General features: G+C 41.1%; 1 long non-coding RNA gene across 2 annotated transcripts in view; it reads left to right on the top strand.

Annotated features, from left to right (window-relative positions):
- The window catches only part of LOC122806742, a 1,208,783-nt gene that overhangs the window by 565,093 nt on the left and 627,608 nt on the right, over nt 1-16,082 (top strand). The gene's annotated exons all lie outside the window — the stretch shown is intronic.

The following is a 16,082-nucleotide window of genomic DNA, read 5'->3' on the forward strand; positions in this document are numbered from 1 at the left end:
GGGCTCAGTCTGTCACTCTCCACTGATCCCATAAAAACATTCTATACAAATGCATGCTCTTTCTGTAACAAACTTGTAATTATCTCAAACTTGTTATGATGCTTGATTTTGAATTCATAGTGGAGATCTGGTTGAGCAATATATTTTGTTCTATATCGGGTGCCTACAGTGTCCCCTTTGTCTCCTTTATTGTTTATCAACCTACAAGGGGAAAATTTACAGTTTGCTTTAAAAAAGAGATGAAGGAGGCAGGTGGTCCATTTTCTTGGAGTACCAACATTTTTAAGTAGAGTGTGGATGCAGGCACAAACTGTAGTTTCTGTCTCATCCATTTTTCACTTGGTTTTGTGACACTCTTCCTACAAGAATATGTGATCATCTTTATTTTCATTGTTGTGACTCTTCCTTACTGGTCATTTAATCTTTAGTTTGATAATCAGTTGCTGGTACTTAAGGCATTCTTGTAAGGTACACTCTGTGAGCTTGCTATTCCAGTGGGGCATGGCATCCTCAGAACAGTCTTCTGATCTGTTGACAGACTGATATACTTTGTATTTGATCTTCCTTGGTTGTAATCACTCTTGCACACAGATTTGAGAAACGGTACTGGTGAGATGTAATTACTGTCCTCTGGCAGCTCTCATTGGAATACATTCATTGTGGCATTAAGCTTAATGCCAAATAATGCGTCGCCATCCCCTTTGGTAAAAACTCAGTTCCCACTAACTGCGACATCGATGGGAGCCCACTGAACACTGAAGGTGTTATAAGAGATCTGGGGACGCAGGTTAACAGCAACCTTTCCTTTGACAACCAGATTGCCACTATGGTCAGAAAGTCATTCTGTGGTGCACATCTCATTACCAAGTTTTTTGCATCCAGGAAGAAAGAGGTCATCATCTCTCTCTACTCTTCCCTCATTAGACCGATCATCGAGTATAATGCCCCATTTGGCATGTTCCTCACTAGACACCTGCAACAGTTAGAGAGGCCACAGAAGTACCTCATAAAAGAGGAGCCTAGGCATTAAACACATGTCCTACATGAACAGACTCAAAAGACTCCAGCTATTCTCTGTCTCATATCGCCTACTTAGAGGTGATCTCTGCTTGAATTACAAACCATGTCTGACCCAGCTCTGTTAGAAATGCTATATCTAAAGAAATCCCAATCTCTCCACACCACACGCTACAGAGACCTCAACCTCATTACCACAGTCAACAGAACATGCTGGAGGGACAGGTTACTCACCCAGAGACTGCCCATGCCTGGAATAGACTTCCCATACTTGTCAAGCAGAGCACCTCGCTGTCCCTCTTCAAGAGGAATCTTGATGAGTGGATGGATAATAGAAAGTTCACTCCAGGGATCACTCCAGTGGCTGTACTTGATAGAGTCACTGGGAACTAACATCAGGTGGCACGATGCCAGGGCACTTCTATGGGCTAGGCTTGTAAAGGCTCCAGGGCCATTAACCTAGTACACACCTATGAACCTTTATTATCTTGATCAGCTAGTTGGTCCAATAACTTCTGCCTTGGATAATTTCACCCCACTTTGTATACAGTTGGCCTCTGTGAGGTTAAGTAAATGACGATTTGGTCATGAACCCTTACTCTAAGAGGAGTGTCCAAAGGCTGAACACCTGAAAAATAAGCTTAAACTGGACTCAGCTTTTTCTGAGAGTTTCCTTAGTAAAGACAATGTATTTATCAAGCAGAAGCTTAGCTGCACTCTCTGACCTTATCGGTTTGTGCTTTCTGAAATGACACATGCTTTTTCATGTGATAGACTGGGCTGCACAGCCTACCTATCACGTCACTCGGAAAGTTCTGACTGGGATTGCTGCTCAGTGCTTTTGTAAAGAAGACTGACTCTAAACATCTCATAGTATATAAGAAACACTTGCAGTGGTCTTTGCCCAAAGTTCTCTGAAATGATTTTGGTGTGAGTTTCAACTATTAAACTATTCTGAGTCTGTGACTTTGATTTAGGGTTTGTACCCTAATATGAGTAGTTGAACAACATGTGTAGCAGTTTTTTTTCCCCCAGTGGAAATAAATCACAAATGAGAAAAGTGAAAAAGCTATATAAAAAGCTGCATTTTTTTTCTTGTAATGGTGTTGCAAAAATGTAAAGTATAAATAGTTGTACAGAAATTATCATTGTGTAATGTAAGGACATGTTACATGCAACTATTTCTCGAGAAACTTTAGAATACACTAACTTTTTTCTTAAGTGGAGGTTAGCTAGAGACATACACACATACAGTGAAGTACAGAAGCAAGGATTTGAATTTTTAGCATACACTTCCTTTAGCTGTGGCCATATTAGAAAATATTTTTTGAAATTTACATTTTGATTGAAAAGGAAAGAAAGTAGAGGTAGCTAGCTATTATTGTGCCCATTTCCATCCCCTGATCTGGCAACCCCACCCCCACACCCCCCAAAAAATAAAACCTCTTTTGCAAACATGAAGAACAAAAAAGTATTTTCTTTCAAAATGTAGCGGGCAGTTGCTATAGTTTATACCACACACATAGAGCTACAATGCTCAGTTTTGACTGCAAATGTAATAGTGCCATTTATTTCTGTGTGCTGGTGTACAGAGAAGAACATTTTGGGTTGGCTGATTGTGCTCCCTAATGCTTTGCTCCTGGGGCAGCTACCCCCCTCACTCCACCCTGACAATGCTACTGAAGGATATAGTCACTGAAAGAGGAGTTTGCTTGAAAAGAATTATGTCAGTTGTATATCTTCCTGCAATCTGTCATCTTAAGGCATCCCTGACTTTCCTAGAAATTCTGAAATAGGAGCCGTTATGTAGTCAATTGTACATGGGATATGCTTGCCTAAGGACTGACTGCTTTTGCACACCAGTGAGTTTGTTTCTGTTTTGTTTTGCTTTGCCTGTTATATTCTGCACTATTTAGGTCCTGCTAACTCTCTGCAGCTTAAAGCCAGTTGTGTTTTTCTAAATGCGCTTTGCCTGTTAACATGTTGTATTTTATGTTTCCTTGTGCAGTACTCTGTGTTGTCTGTTTAATTCTTAAGCTGTATTACCCAATTACCCTTTATTAAAGCATCTATTTAATTTCATATTTTTGGAGCAGGATATTAGTTAACTAATATAAGGGTATTACTGTGTGTAGATATGAATGACTGTTGATGTTTGCCTTTGAATGAGAGAAGAATGGGTTTGCTAAATACCATGAGATTTTATATTTAATTTGGCTCATTTTTAAGAATGGTACAGTAGCTGGTAATTGTGATGTGACAGGCTAGTCTGGCTGGTAGCAATTAACTACCATAAAGCAGGAAAAGGTTGTAGCACTGAAAGGCATTACTGGCCATTCCTGGAATTTACAGTTTATGCATTAATAAAATACTGTAGCTAAATTACTGTTATCTAGATAAGATAGCAATGGATGCCTCTAATCTCAAAGAGAAGTGGAAGAGACCCTGTGAAGCTAGAACATACAATTCTTCTCTGTGAATTTTCAGTGTTGGGCTATATTTTAAATGGGGTTAGTATGGGTCATAACCTAAAGCATCAGTGGGCATTTATTACATGCTCTTAAAGTCAAACCTCACTCATTTATTAATGCTTATTTCTGTTTTTATCCATTCTTTTTATCATTGTTAGTGAAAGTGGTGTGTATTAGAGGACTACAACTTCTGTCCGATACCTACATCATGTGGTGTTAATCCAGGTTTGCCAAGCCTAATTGTTTGCTGCCTGAAGGTCATGAGTTTAGTTATCAGATGAGTAAAACATCTGTCGGAGCTGTTTTCTTTTTATAGGCCCTTAAGTAGGCCTTGGTAACTTTGTTTCTCAAGAAAATGGCTCTGAATCCTGGGCTTCCTTGTAATTACTAACCCTTTTCAGAACTTTTCTTTGATATGGTTCCTGAGAAATATTTTTTGTGTGTACAGGCAGTCCCCGGGTTAAGGACAAGATCTGTGTTTTAGGCTCTTCTTAAGTCAGATTTGTATGCAAGTTGAAACACGTACATATGGTTCTTATTAAACGTCACTTAGTCAAATGTTTGCCTCAGTCTAGTATTTATTTTACTTTTCTTTGCATATAAAGCACTTTAGAAACACTTCCAAAAGCAAAAAAGTAAACAAAATACTGTGAGCTATGTGTCCTTACTTCCTACCAACAAAGCTGGTTTAAGACATCTTATTAAATGCAGTGTTTATGAGGACTTTCACACACACATACCGCTCAGCTGTACAGATTTTTACGGAATGTCCTGATTTTTGCCTCATGTATTTGGTCCATTTTTCATAAAATTATGGTTGTTTAGTAAAAGTGGTAGCAAATCATTAAAGACTGAAGTTAAAAAATAATGACAGACATTTGAGTTTCAGAATTCATACCCTTCAGAAAATTCATGCTAATGCAAAAGCTGTTATTCTTTCAACTTTCTAAGTTTGTAAGAGCAATATTTATTAATATTGCCCTTATTTTTTGGCCATTTGTCCCACTTTTATTTATGGCATTGTCCAGATTTCTTGCTCTAAGAGGTTTAGAGGTATGACACACACACACATACATACACACTCTTAACCCTACGTTACCATAACTAACCTCCTCCCCTTATACAACCACCCACCTCCTAACTGTTGCCAGAGGATCATTCCCTCACTCTTGCTCTTCACTCTGTCTCTCATACACAGTCTCTTCCTCATTCATACCTGCATTCACTCACACATCGCTCTCACTTTCCCAATCTCTCAAACACAGTCACTTCCGCACTATTCACGCACACATCGCTCTCACTTTCCCGATCTGTCACATACAAAGTCACTTCCTCATTCATACCTGCATTCACTCACACATCTCTGTCACTCTCTCTCTCGATCTCGCTTTCTCTCTCTCTCTCACACACACACACACACACACACACACACACACACACACACACACACTTGGGCAACTTTAATGATTTTAATTTTTTTCACATTATTTCCGACATTTGTGGCAGCCCGTTATGGTTATCCTCATGTCTGATGTCCGTAACCCGGGGACTGCCTGTATGTGTATACGGCTTGAATCATTTTTGAAAGATTAGGATCATCTAGATCCCTTTCAGTATAAATTCCGATCCATTGTTGACTGTTTTCATCCTTTTCAAATATAGGTTACCAGATTGGACCTCAGCTCTGACTCTAAAGCTTCTTCAGATCGAGAGCTCTAACTTCTTCCTTACCCATAATTCCCTGGACTCCACCTTAGCTTCCCAGATCTTGTTTGCCACCTGAAGTTATCAGGTGTGTGAAAGAGCTCTCCTCAGCGTGTTGTATCCTTTTTGGATTTACAGCTGATTTCTTCCTCTTACTGAGAGTGTTTTTCTCTCTCTCTCTCTCTCTCTCTTTATTAGAGCATTAGTTTTTAATAATTTTTAGATATAATGATTTTCATTTAGGTGTTTTGTATGTACCTCTACTATTGTTCACTCAGCCTCTGATTTCTCAGCCTTTCAGCCAAGGTCAAGTGTAGCATTTGTTTAAAAAAAAAGAGAGGGAGAGATATTGTATTCCTGTTAGTGTAGTTAGCTAAGTGTGTGTGTGTGTGTGTGTGTGTGTGTGTGTGTGTGTGTGTGTGTGTGTGTGTGTGTGTGGGTGTGCGCGCGCTCGTGCACACACATTTATAGCTAGGTTTCCGTTTTAAGATTTGTAGTTTTATTTTTTCGGACCTTAAAATGTCTGAATTGTCTTGGTTTAAAAAAATGATCGCAGTGCAGACATAAGCTCCCACTCCGGGATCCTCACACTGTCTGTTTATTGCTTGGGTGCTGTCCATTTATATCTGGACTGCAGGTTGTGCTGCCTTCAGATGATGACATTTTGCAAATCCAGCTTGGCTTTATCCTGGCATCATCCCCTGGGACGATACCGAGTACTGGGCATTGTACCCCCACTCATTGACTCCATACTGGTCCACTCAACAGGTCTGGTGTTACTGGACCCAGAGCACCTTTGCCAGCACTGGAGTTAACTACCTCAATGCCAACTGCTTCCCTCTCTCTTTCAACACCGATGCTATTAGACTGAGAGGAGACAGGGAGTGAGCTGACACTGAGATTCTGTGAGCCGTCTATCCCTTTTGGGGCTTTGGCCCTGGATAGCTCAGATCTGATTTTGGCTTTGGGGCCAGGGGGTTTTGGTGCCGAGGGTTCTGTTTCATCCTCAGATCAAAAGAGATCCTGGGTACTTGTTGTAGCTTTAGCCTTCAAGATGTTTGAAAGGGATTTGGCAGGCTCCAGGGATAAGGTGTCTCCAAACAGTTTGGCTGCTTCCAAGCCCCAATGGGGGTCTACTTTCTTCCCTGATCATCTTAGTGTACAGAGGCAGTTGGTTCCGAAGGCTTTTGAGGAGGTCTGCTTTGTCTGTTCCCAGTCTGATTCAGAGCATTTTGATGTTCCTCAAGAAGGACCTCACAGTAAATGGACATGCAAACAGAAGTACATAGAGTCTTCCCAAGAGTCCTTTACCAAAGATACTGACTTAGAGGAAGCAGAGGGTTCCCCTCGCTTCCTGTCTGAAGATGTCACAGTTAGCAATATACTCAAATTTATGAAGCAAATAGGGATTGGTCATCCCAAGACCCTTCACCTGATGGGTCAGTGTTCTTGGAAGCTTTTGATTCTAGCCCAGCATTGTCCTGGGTGATATCACCCATTGAACAACTTATTGACCTTATGCCTCAACGGGCATGGTAGGACCTTGATGTGGTGTAACCCTTTTCAAAAAAAGCAAATTGCTTTGTAGCTGCTCTCAAGTACAGGAAACAATGGAGGAAGGGTCAACCATTAGATACTAGGGTGATAGGTGCAGCCACAAGAAAAGAACAATCTGAAGAGAATTCATCTTTTCATCCTCCTAACAGAGAGTCCAGGGCAATGGACAGATTTGGGAAGTGGGCCTATGCATCACCAACATTTGCTGTTAGATCACTAAATTATTTGGTTCATCTAATCACATTACAGAGAGACTTGACCAGAGATCACCAAATCCCTCTTCGGGTATTGCCCTAGATATTCAGAAAATGGTGGACTCAGCTTTCATTCCTACAGTCCACCTTGAATGTGACCATGCACTTGCTCTCTAAGGCAGCTGATGGCATGGCCAGAATGGCAGGCACCAACATTGCCATGTACCACCATGTCTGGATGTGTCTTTGTGACTTTGCAGAAGGCTTCAAGTCATCTCTTCTGAATGACCCCTATGATGGCTCAACTGTTTTTGGGCCTAAGGTTAAAGACACGCTCACTAGGATTCAACACAATGGTATGACTCTCTCTGCAGTGAGAGTCCGGTTCTTAACCCCTCAAAGATCTTTCTCTAAGCACCAGAGACTGTGGAAGAAGAAGATTTTCTGTAAATCACAGAGTTCTTAACACAGCTCCCAGGTGATAAACCTCCCCGTGGCTGGGGGGCGGGGTAACTCTCATGGCTGATGCCTCTAGAGGCAGACAGACCACATAACCAAGGTTTATCATGATCCTTTTATGGAGAAAGCCTATCAGCAGTCCTGAACAATTGCCTGACTGATTCACTGTGGAGGCAGTATGGGATGCCAGTATTTGCATCCTCAAGTTTGGTACAGCATAACTTTAGATTCTTGGGTGGTGAAGATAATTTCCAGAGACTACTTAATTATTTTTTCCCTTCTACCTCAGAGAAAGAAAAAAGTCACAATGTTCTACACAGTCAGTTGGATTCAGCAGCCACTGAAATCTCAGAGCTGCTAGAAAAGAGTCACCCAACTAGTCCACTAAGACCAGTTACAATCCAGAGAGTATTTGAGGTTATTTCTAGTACAAAAGAATTTGGGGGAATCTCAGACCCATTCTGGATTTCAGTCACCCAAACCAGTTTCTTAAACAGGCAATATTTTTGATGGTCACAGTTCAGTCCATTTTGCCTCTGCTGTGGAAGGATGATTGGATGTGCTACACATGTCCAGGATGCATACTGTCTTATCAGTATAATGAAGCAATCCAGGAGCCAGTCACTACCAGTTCTACACCCTTACTTTCAGTCTCACCACAGCCCCCAGTGTGTTCACCAAGATCATTCCCCTAGCTCGATGATTGACTCCTAATTTCTACCTCTGAGCATCTACTGCTGTACCACCTGGGCTAGGTGCTCTAATTGTTATTGAACTTAGGGTAACTGTGAATCTACCAAAATGCCACCTGACCCCAGCCCAGAATATAGAATTCATAGACTGCCACCTATATATCAACCTTCAGCTAGTCAGCCTCCCCCTGTTTAGAGTTTTGTCACTTCACCTTACAGCTATAGAATGCAGGTACTACATCATGCATCACCACCAGTGAGGTTATTAGTGCACCTTTTAGGTCTAATGGCATATGAGAGTACTGCAGTGGACGTCAGCAGTACAATGGTCTCAGTCCATTCATCTATTGCATGCAAATATTTGAATTACTCAAGTTTGCAGACAACACATCGCTTGGCGGGTAACATCTCCAAGAGTAACAGAGGGTAGTCCTTTTCACTCATATTCACCGGTAGCATTAGAAACCATGGATACCTCCTTTTTGGATGGAGCAATTAGAATGAAGAATGGTCCAAGGTACATGGTCATCCCTAGAGTCCAATCTTCACATCAGAGTCTTGAAGCTGAAGGCAGTCCTCCGAGAGCTACAAGCATTTCAAGACCTCTTTTCCAAGGCTGTGATTTCCATACAGATGGACAACACAGTGGTTGTATGCTACATCAGCAAGCAGGGGGGAACCCATTCTTATCTTTGGTGTTGAGAGGCCATGAGAGTTTTGCAATGGGCGATGTCTTCACACTGTCTTCTTGTGCAAGCAATGCACATCTCTGGGTCAACTAGTGTGTTACCAGAAAATTAAGCAAAACTATGCTGATGCTTCAGAAGTGTCAATCCTACAGTGGCACATTTGATCTTTAGTCACTGGGGCTAACCCTGCTGCACCCTCTTTTGCCTCCTATCTCAACAACAAATTCAGCAAGTATTTTGCCCTGATCCCGCCACAAGTTCATTTACCAAGAGACTCTGTAGTCCACAATTGACCCTGGGTCTCCTACATTCCTTGACATCATTGCTCCTAATGAACAAATTCATAGAGAAAGCAAGACAGTGCAAGGTGAGGGTGATCCTTATTACCCCCTTACCTATGGCCTCTACTAGCACATCCCCCATGGATGTTGGATCACTATCCAAACCTACTAACTCACCCATCCAGACTGCTTCTTCTGTATAAGAAGTCCACGAAATTAACTGCATGGTTCCTCCAATTTTAAATCTAGCAAGAGATGCCAGATTTTCCTCTGTGATCATCATTATTATTTTTGCTTCTCAAAAAACAGCCACTAGCAAGATATAATGAGGCAAATGGAAGTGATTCACTGTTTGGCCCATTAACAATGGACTTGACCCTTTTTCAGTGTCTGTTCCATCCACACTAGAATTCTTATCTGAGCTCTTCAATAAAAGTTCCAGCTTTTCCACCATCAGTGTTCAGATGGTGGCTACTTCAAATGTTCATGTTGGTCGCAAGGACATTGACCTCCCGTTAGAGACCTAGCCCCTCAATGGGACATCACCATTAAGCTACAAGCTTTGACTCAGTTTTCATTTGAACCCACAGCCACAGCAGACCTAAAGTTCCTTACTTAGAAAACAATTTTTCTAGTGGCAGTGATATCAGCCAAATTAATTTTGGAGTTACAGGCACTCTCTTGTAAACCTCCCTGTTTAGTTTTTTTACAAGGATAGAGTGTTCCTTAAACCATTGCATTTTTTATTCTTAAAGCGACATATGACGTAAACCTGAACCAGTCCATAAACATACCAGTATTCTTCCACAGATATTCAAGCAAAGGAGAATGCATGTTGCATAAGTTAGATGTCCACAGGCAACTCGGATTCTACATTCATAGTGTAAAACAGTTCAAAAGAGATGATCAATTGTTCATTTCATTTTCAAAAGCAAAGGTTGGGAAAGTAGTGATAAAGGTTACTTTGTAAAAATGGTTGTCAGATTGTACTTCCTTTGTCTGTCATAAGAAGAATTTACCACGTAAACCCTAAGGCTCATTCAACTTAGGGCAGTTTCTACTTTGAAAGCCTTCTCTAGAGGGCTTTCCATTGATGACATACAATATGTGCTGCAGCCACTTGGTTTATAGTTCACACATTTGTGTCTCACTGCAAACTGGATGTACACTCCAGGTCACCAAGGGCACCCGCAGGCAGGTGCAAGGAGGTGCACTTGCACCCCCCTGGAATTGGCTGGATATGTTTTTTTTTTAACCTTTGCTTTGCGTCCAGTAGCACAAATGCAATAGGTCAGTGGCGTAGCTAGCAGGGGGCGAGAGAGAGGTGGTCTGTCATTAGCAGCACATTTGGAACTTTTAATAGTTTAAAAAATAACTGTTTTTAAGGTCCTCCTTTAAGAGCAGTCCCGTAGCATGCTGTACTTCCGATCCAGTCACCTGCATCATGTGTATGCTTGCATTGTGGATGTCCTGTCCACCATGGAATTTAAAAAACAGTTTGCTTCACCTGTTCCATGGAGTTTTGCTGCCTTGCATTATTCACCAAGTTAGGGGAGTTTTCTTAGTGTGTGCCGACTGATCAAGTAAGGGTAAGTTAGTTTTGTTTGCCGTTCATTCAAGTAAGGTAGGTAGGTCTGTAATCATATACAACTTTGAAGTAACTTAAAACAAAGATTTGACATAAATGATAAAATATGTATGTAGAAGAAAGGATTTTGTTTTATTGCCAGGGTCTTGCAGCAGTTAAGTTATATTATTGCAAAATTTTCTGGCTAAATGCAAATGCACTTAATCTCTTGATATAGTCCAGCGTCATACTAGTTGTTGTTGTGTCTTTTGGCTTTTCCCGGTTAGGGGTCGCCACAGCGGAACTCCGGTCCACTAACGAGTGGCAGTAGATTTTTACGTGCCGAGTTGCCGGCCCTGACGCACAACCTTCAATGAAGGTACGCCCATTCACGCATGTCTCCATACAAAAGATGCTCTAGCTGAGAATCGAACAGGACGTTTTACTGTGAGGTGACAACGCTACCGCAGCACCACCACCGCAGTCCTCCAGCATCATACTAGTAAATACTGATAATATAAGGTTAAGAAAAATAATTTGTAATTTATATTTTGACACAATATCTGACTCTGATCAATATACTGTACTTAGTTTAAAGTCAATTTGAGCATTAATTTTTTTCCATAGATAGTTTGGCTTATTATATATATGTGGAGATTTGCATCTAAATGATTTCATGTTAGAGTCATCTGATTTCTCATTCTAGTATGACTTACACAGATAGTTCTCAGCTATATAGTATTGTGGTGACATTGATTGAAGACAAAGAAAATGTTTCATTTTTACCAGTAACAGTTATTCCTCATTTTACTATAACACATTTTCATCTAAGCATTTTCACTGTACTCTGCTGAAGAATCATCTAACCTCTAAGGCTGGTACTTTAAAAGCATTGATGGCAGCTTTAATTTTATTTTTATTTACTAACCAACTATGTCCACTGACAATACATACTTAAAAATATTTAACTGAAGCATAAATGATTAGTTGACTTGAGCAGACTATAAAGTACTTACAAAAAAGGACAGTGCATGCCAAGTCCACCAAGACATGTTCAGAATTACTTATCTGCATCTAACCAGTACAACTTTTGTGTCATACTGCTATATGCCCAGCTTTTGTATTTTTGGAAAGTTAAGATTATTATATCCTTTACTGAGACATACATGCAGCATACTTCTGGCAGAATCTTAGCTACACTTACTCTTGAAGGCATATGAAAGGACTGAAAGAAAGTTATATGATGTAGTGAATGGTCACTCAGGATGAATTGGAATTGAGAGGCTGTTTGCTCTGAAGCCTATTTAACAGCACATCATCTCTTTCCAGGAATGAGTCATATTATAGGATTATATGAAGTTATTAGGTTAATGGCCCTGGGGCCCTTACAAGCCTAGCCAACAGTTTATCTCCAAAAAGAAACCTCAGTCAGCACCTGTCGTCTTTGTCATTGAGGGACACAGGTGGAACCCCTGGGACAAATTTGTGGCTTCTTATCCCACTCATCAAGGTTGCACATGAAGAGGGTCAGTGAGGTATTCTGTTTGACGTGTATGGGAAGTCTATTACAGAGACAGAGCAGCCTCTGGGGGTACAAACGTATCTCTCCAGCAGGTTTTGTTGATGTCACATATTAGATTCAGGGCTTTCAAGTGGGTAATGAGCGAGGAGTTAGACTTACGGATATTGAGCATCTTTAGTAAGGAAGGGTCTGAAACTGCCTTGTAGGCGAGACACAGATCACCTCTGAGCAATGTGTATGATACCAAGTAGGCTGACAGTGATTTGGGCCTGTCCACATAGGACAGATGTTGGAGGCCATGGATTCTCTTTGTGAGGTATTTCTGTGGCCTTTCCATTTGATGCAGATGTTTAGAGAGGTACATACCAAATGAGGCATTATACTCAATTATTGGTCTAATGATTGAGGAGTAGAGAGAGGTAATAACCTCCTTTTTTTCTGAAAGCAATCCCTTTACTTATGAGATGAAACAAGTAAAAGGCTTTTCTGACAACTGCCACTACATGTTCGTCAAATGTGAGATTGTTGTCAACCTGAGTACCCAGGTCTCTCATCACAGGTTGTGTGCTTAGGGGTTGCTGTTGATGTGGTAATCAGTAGGGGCTGTGTTTTCCTGAACGGTATGATGATATATTTGTTTGCATTTAACTTGAGGCCATGACTTTGGCACTAGTCATTAGTTGCTGTGAGACCCTCTTGCAGTATGTTAACATCATTTGGGGAGTCGGTGACAGAACCCAACGTACAGTTGTCCACAAACCTGATCAGCCACAGGCCTTTTGTCTTTGCCTTGACCTCTGAGAAGTAGATGCCAAACAGTAGGGGCCCCAGGACAGATTCCCTGGGAAACTCCAGTAGTAACAGGTCTGCTATCAGAGGTGGAAGCACCCACCCACTACCTCTCTCGGCCCCCTATCAACACCCTACTCTTAGCAAGCTTGGCTACTCATGTTCCCAGCTACCTACAACATAGTACTAACTTCTTGTAGCAACAACTGCTAATGGCTATTTACCTCAAAAACAGATTGTATCAATTGTTCACTGATGAATCTCAACTACATTTGTAACCATGTTTAGTATATGTCACCATATTTTAAAATTGTGCTATGTTCTACAGCTGTTTTACATCTATGTTTTATTCTTGTCTCACGTCCTCAGCTGGACTAATGTCTATATTTTAAATGCTATATTTTTTAACTGTATAATGTAAGTAATACTTAATGTGGAGCTTTTCTCCCCGGGCCTCCGCTGAAAACAGACCTGTGTCCAGTCGAGCTCTCCAGGTCAACAAATGTAAATAAATAAATAAAATTTTGACCCTGACGATCCTGTTGGTGAGCCAGTTGACCACCCACATGATGAGATAGGGATTTACGCTAAGTTGTGTTAGCTTTTCAAAGATGCCCAAGTGGGGGATTTTGTCAAGGGCCTTGGCCAAGTGAAGATAAGCTGTATGTACTGACTTTCCCTCATCCAGGGCCTTGGTGACAGTCTCAAAGAAGTCAACCAGGTTCAACAGGCAAGATCTGCCCTTGATGAATCTGAACTGGATGGGGTCAAGTGCTTGGAGACTGCCTATGTCCTTGTTTAGGAGATCCATAATAATATGCTTCATGGCTTTACAGATCAGACTTGTTAAACTAATGATGTGATAGTTTCCAGGGTCAGTAGTGGCACCATCTTTGTGCAAGGTGATGACGATGGCAATTCCAAACTCTGCTGGAATGAAGCCTGTACTTAGGCTGTGGTTGAATAGGGTGCTCAATGGTGAAGCTATTCCTTGCTGAAGATGGTGCAGAACACAGCCTAGGATGCTATCAGGTCCCATGGAAGCTGTGTTCTTTGCCTTGGATAGGCCTTTGACTCTTGATCTATGGAGATGTGAGGTGTGGGACAAGCATCGGGATGTCAAAAGGGCCTCTGGGGTGGGACAGGGGGTGACGTTTGAACTGAATCTATCTGCTAGCTGGTTGGCTAAGTCAACAAGATCAATGTGAGTGATACGGTTAAGTATTAATTTGGAACAAACCTGGGCTTTGCCATTGATGTTCCTGATGTAACTCAAGAAGGCTTTGTGGTTACCCTTTGTTTTGGAAGCTAGTTTCAATTCATAATTGGCTTTGGAGGTTTTCACTAGTGATCTAATTTGCTTGTTGAGGCTAAGGAGGGAGTATTTCCAACTTGGAATTTGTTCCTTTTTAACCTTGGACAACAGTTTCTTCCTTTTGTTGTAAAGGCTGTTGATAGAGGATGTCCACCAGCTTGGTTTCTGTTTCCTTGATGAGCAGGTTTTAGTTCTGTTGGGTATGGGTGAGTCCATGCAGTTGTGCAAGTGCTTGTATACTGCACTGGTGTGCTGTTCAGCATAGTTGTCTGCATTTTCTGTAGGAGGCAGTGGTGTGAAGATACTGATACCCTCCATTAGGAGGTTGTAGACAGTTTCTGAGAAGTTTGTTAGGTTGAGTATGACTTGGGGGGGGGGGCAGTTGGGTGGGATAGAAACTTGGAATGAGACAGACCAATGATCTGATCTCACCAGGGAAGAACATACTATGGGAGTGGTGCAGCGGTCACCCATGTTGGTAAGAACCAAATCCAGAATGTTATCTCCCCTTGTGGGGATGAGACGAGTTAGTCTAGTACTTTAGAATTGATGAAGTCAAGGAATCGTTGGGTGAGTGCATTAGTGCAGGAATAGTTGACCCAGTCTATGGTGGGGACTCCAAGGATTTTTACTGTTTTGCATTATTCATCAAGTAAGGGGAGTTTTCTTGGTGTGTGCCGACCGATCAAGTAAGGGGAAGTTAGTACTGTGTTGCAATTTACTGGGGGTGGATGATGCTGTCATGAGAATGCCCTCCTTTGGAGGAGATACCTAGTAACTATGAATCTATTATCAGTTGGCCATCCATTTCCTATTGCAATATTACTAGCTTATCATTCTTTTTTATGTAACACAGGCAATTTATTTTTCAAGGGCAATGGGGACTTTATTTGTAGATGAAACAATGAAACATAAAGTTGTTTCCTAGCAGCAACTTCTTCATTAGTTACAGATCTGTTTAATGTGGAATTATTTAGATGACTTTTACTTCTGCAGAGATTGTGCATATTTACTGATATTGGTAGATGTAATGACAGAAGTTTGAGTAGACATTTATGATGGAAATGTTCTGAATTGGGACAGTTTTGTCATTACTGGTTCATACATTTTGTTTCATTGCTTACTGGAAAAATGTTTAAAACAATAAATTTAAAACACACTGTAACAAGTATGTTGTATTATACAAGGAATATAATTTACTACAGTCATTTAGGTGAATAAAATATGTGTGCAAGGGGCCTATGATTTGAAAACAAGCCAAAGGTAAACTTTATCCGCCACTGGCCAGATGCATTTTCTTTGAATGTTGGTTTCAATGCTGTTTCAATGAATGCGAGTTTCAAGGGCAGAGAAGTTTTAGTCCTAAGTCTGTTTTCAGTTTGAGACTGTACTGCTTCATTTAGCAGGAGTCTATCAGTGTTTGTGCTATAAAATTTAAAATAAAAGTTTTAAATGAAATCCAAATAATCATTGTAGAAGTAAAGCACAAAGCAGTAGGCACACTAGTGTTTATGGTAAATGGGAGAAATAGCCAAGTAATGGGACACAGGAATGGCTGCAGGGGGGAAGCCCCATTTGACCATGATTTTGTGAAGGTGGAGGGGCGGCAAACTCAAAGACAACCCTGGGTGGCACAAACTCTAGGTATTCCTCTGCAACAGGTGTTTGCGACCTGTTTTTGTCTTCTTCATCTATGCGACCAATGGTTTACGTCTTCATCGCCCGCACATAATTTGAATTCCAGAAGACATTTGGACTGCAGATGAATGTACAAGTGAGAGGTAGGTGTGTGAGTGTGTGTCTAAGTGTTTAAGAGGCATGTGTG

The sequence above is a fragment of the Protopterus annectens genome, chromosome 7.part0 (assembly GCF_019279795.1).
Source record: "Protopterus annectens isolate FY-2018-M chromosome 7.part0, PAN1.0, whole genome shotgun sequence".
NCBI classification, from domain to species: Eukaryota; Metazoa; Chordata; order Ceratodontiformes; family Protopteridae; genus Protopterus; species Protopterus annectens.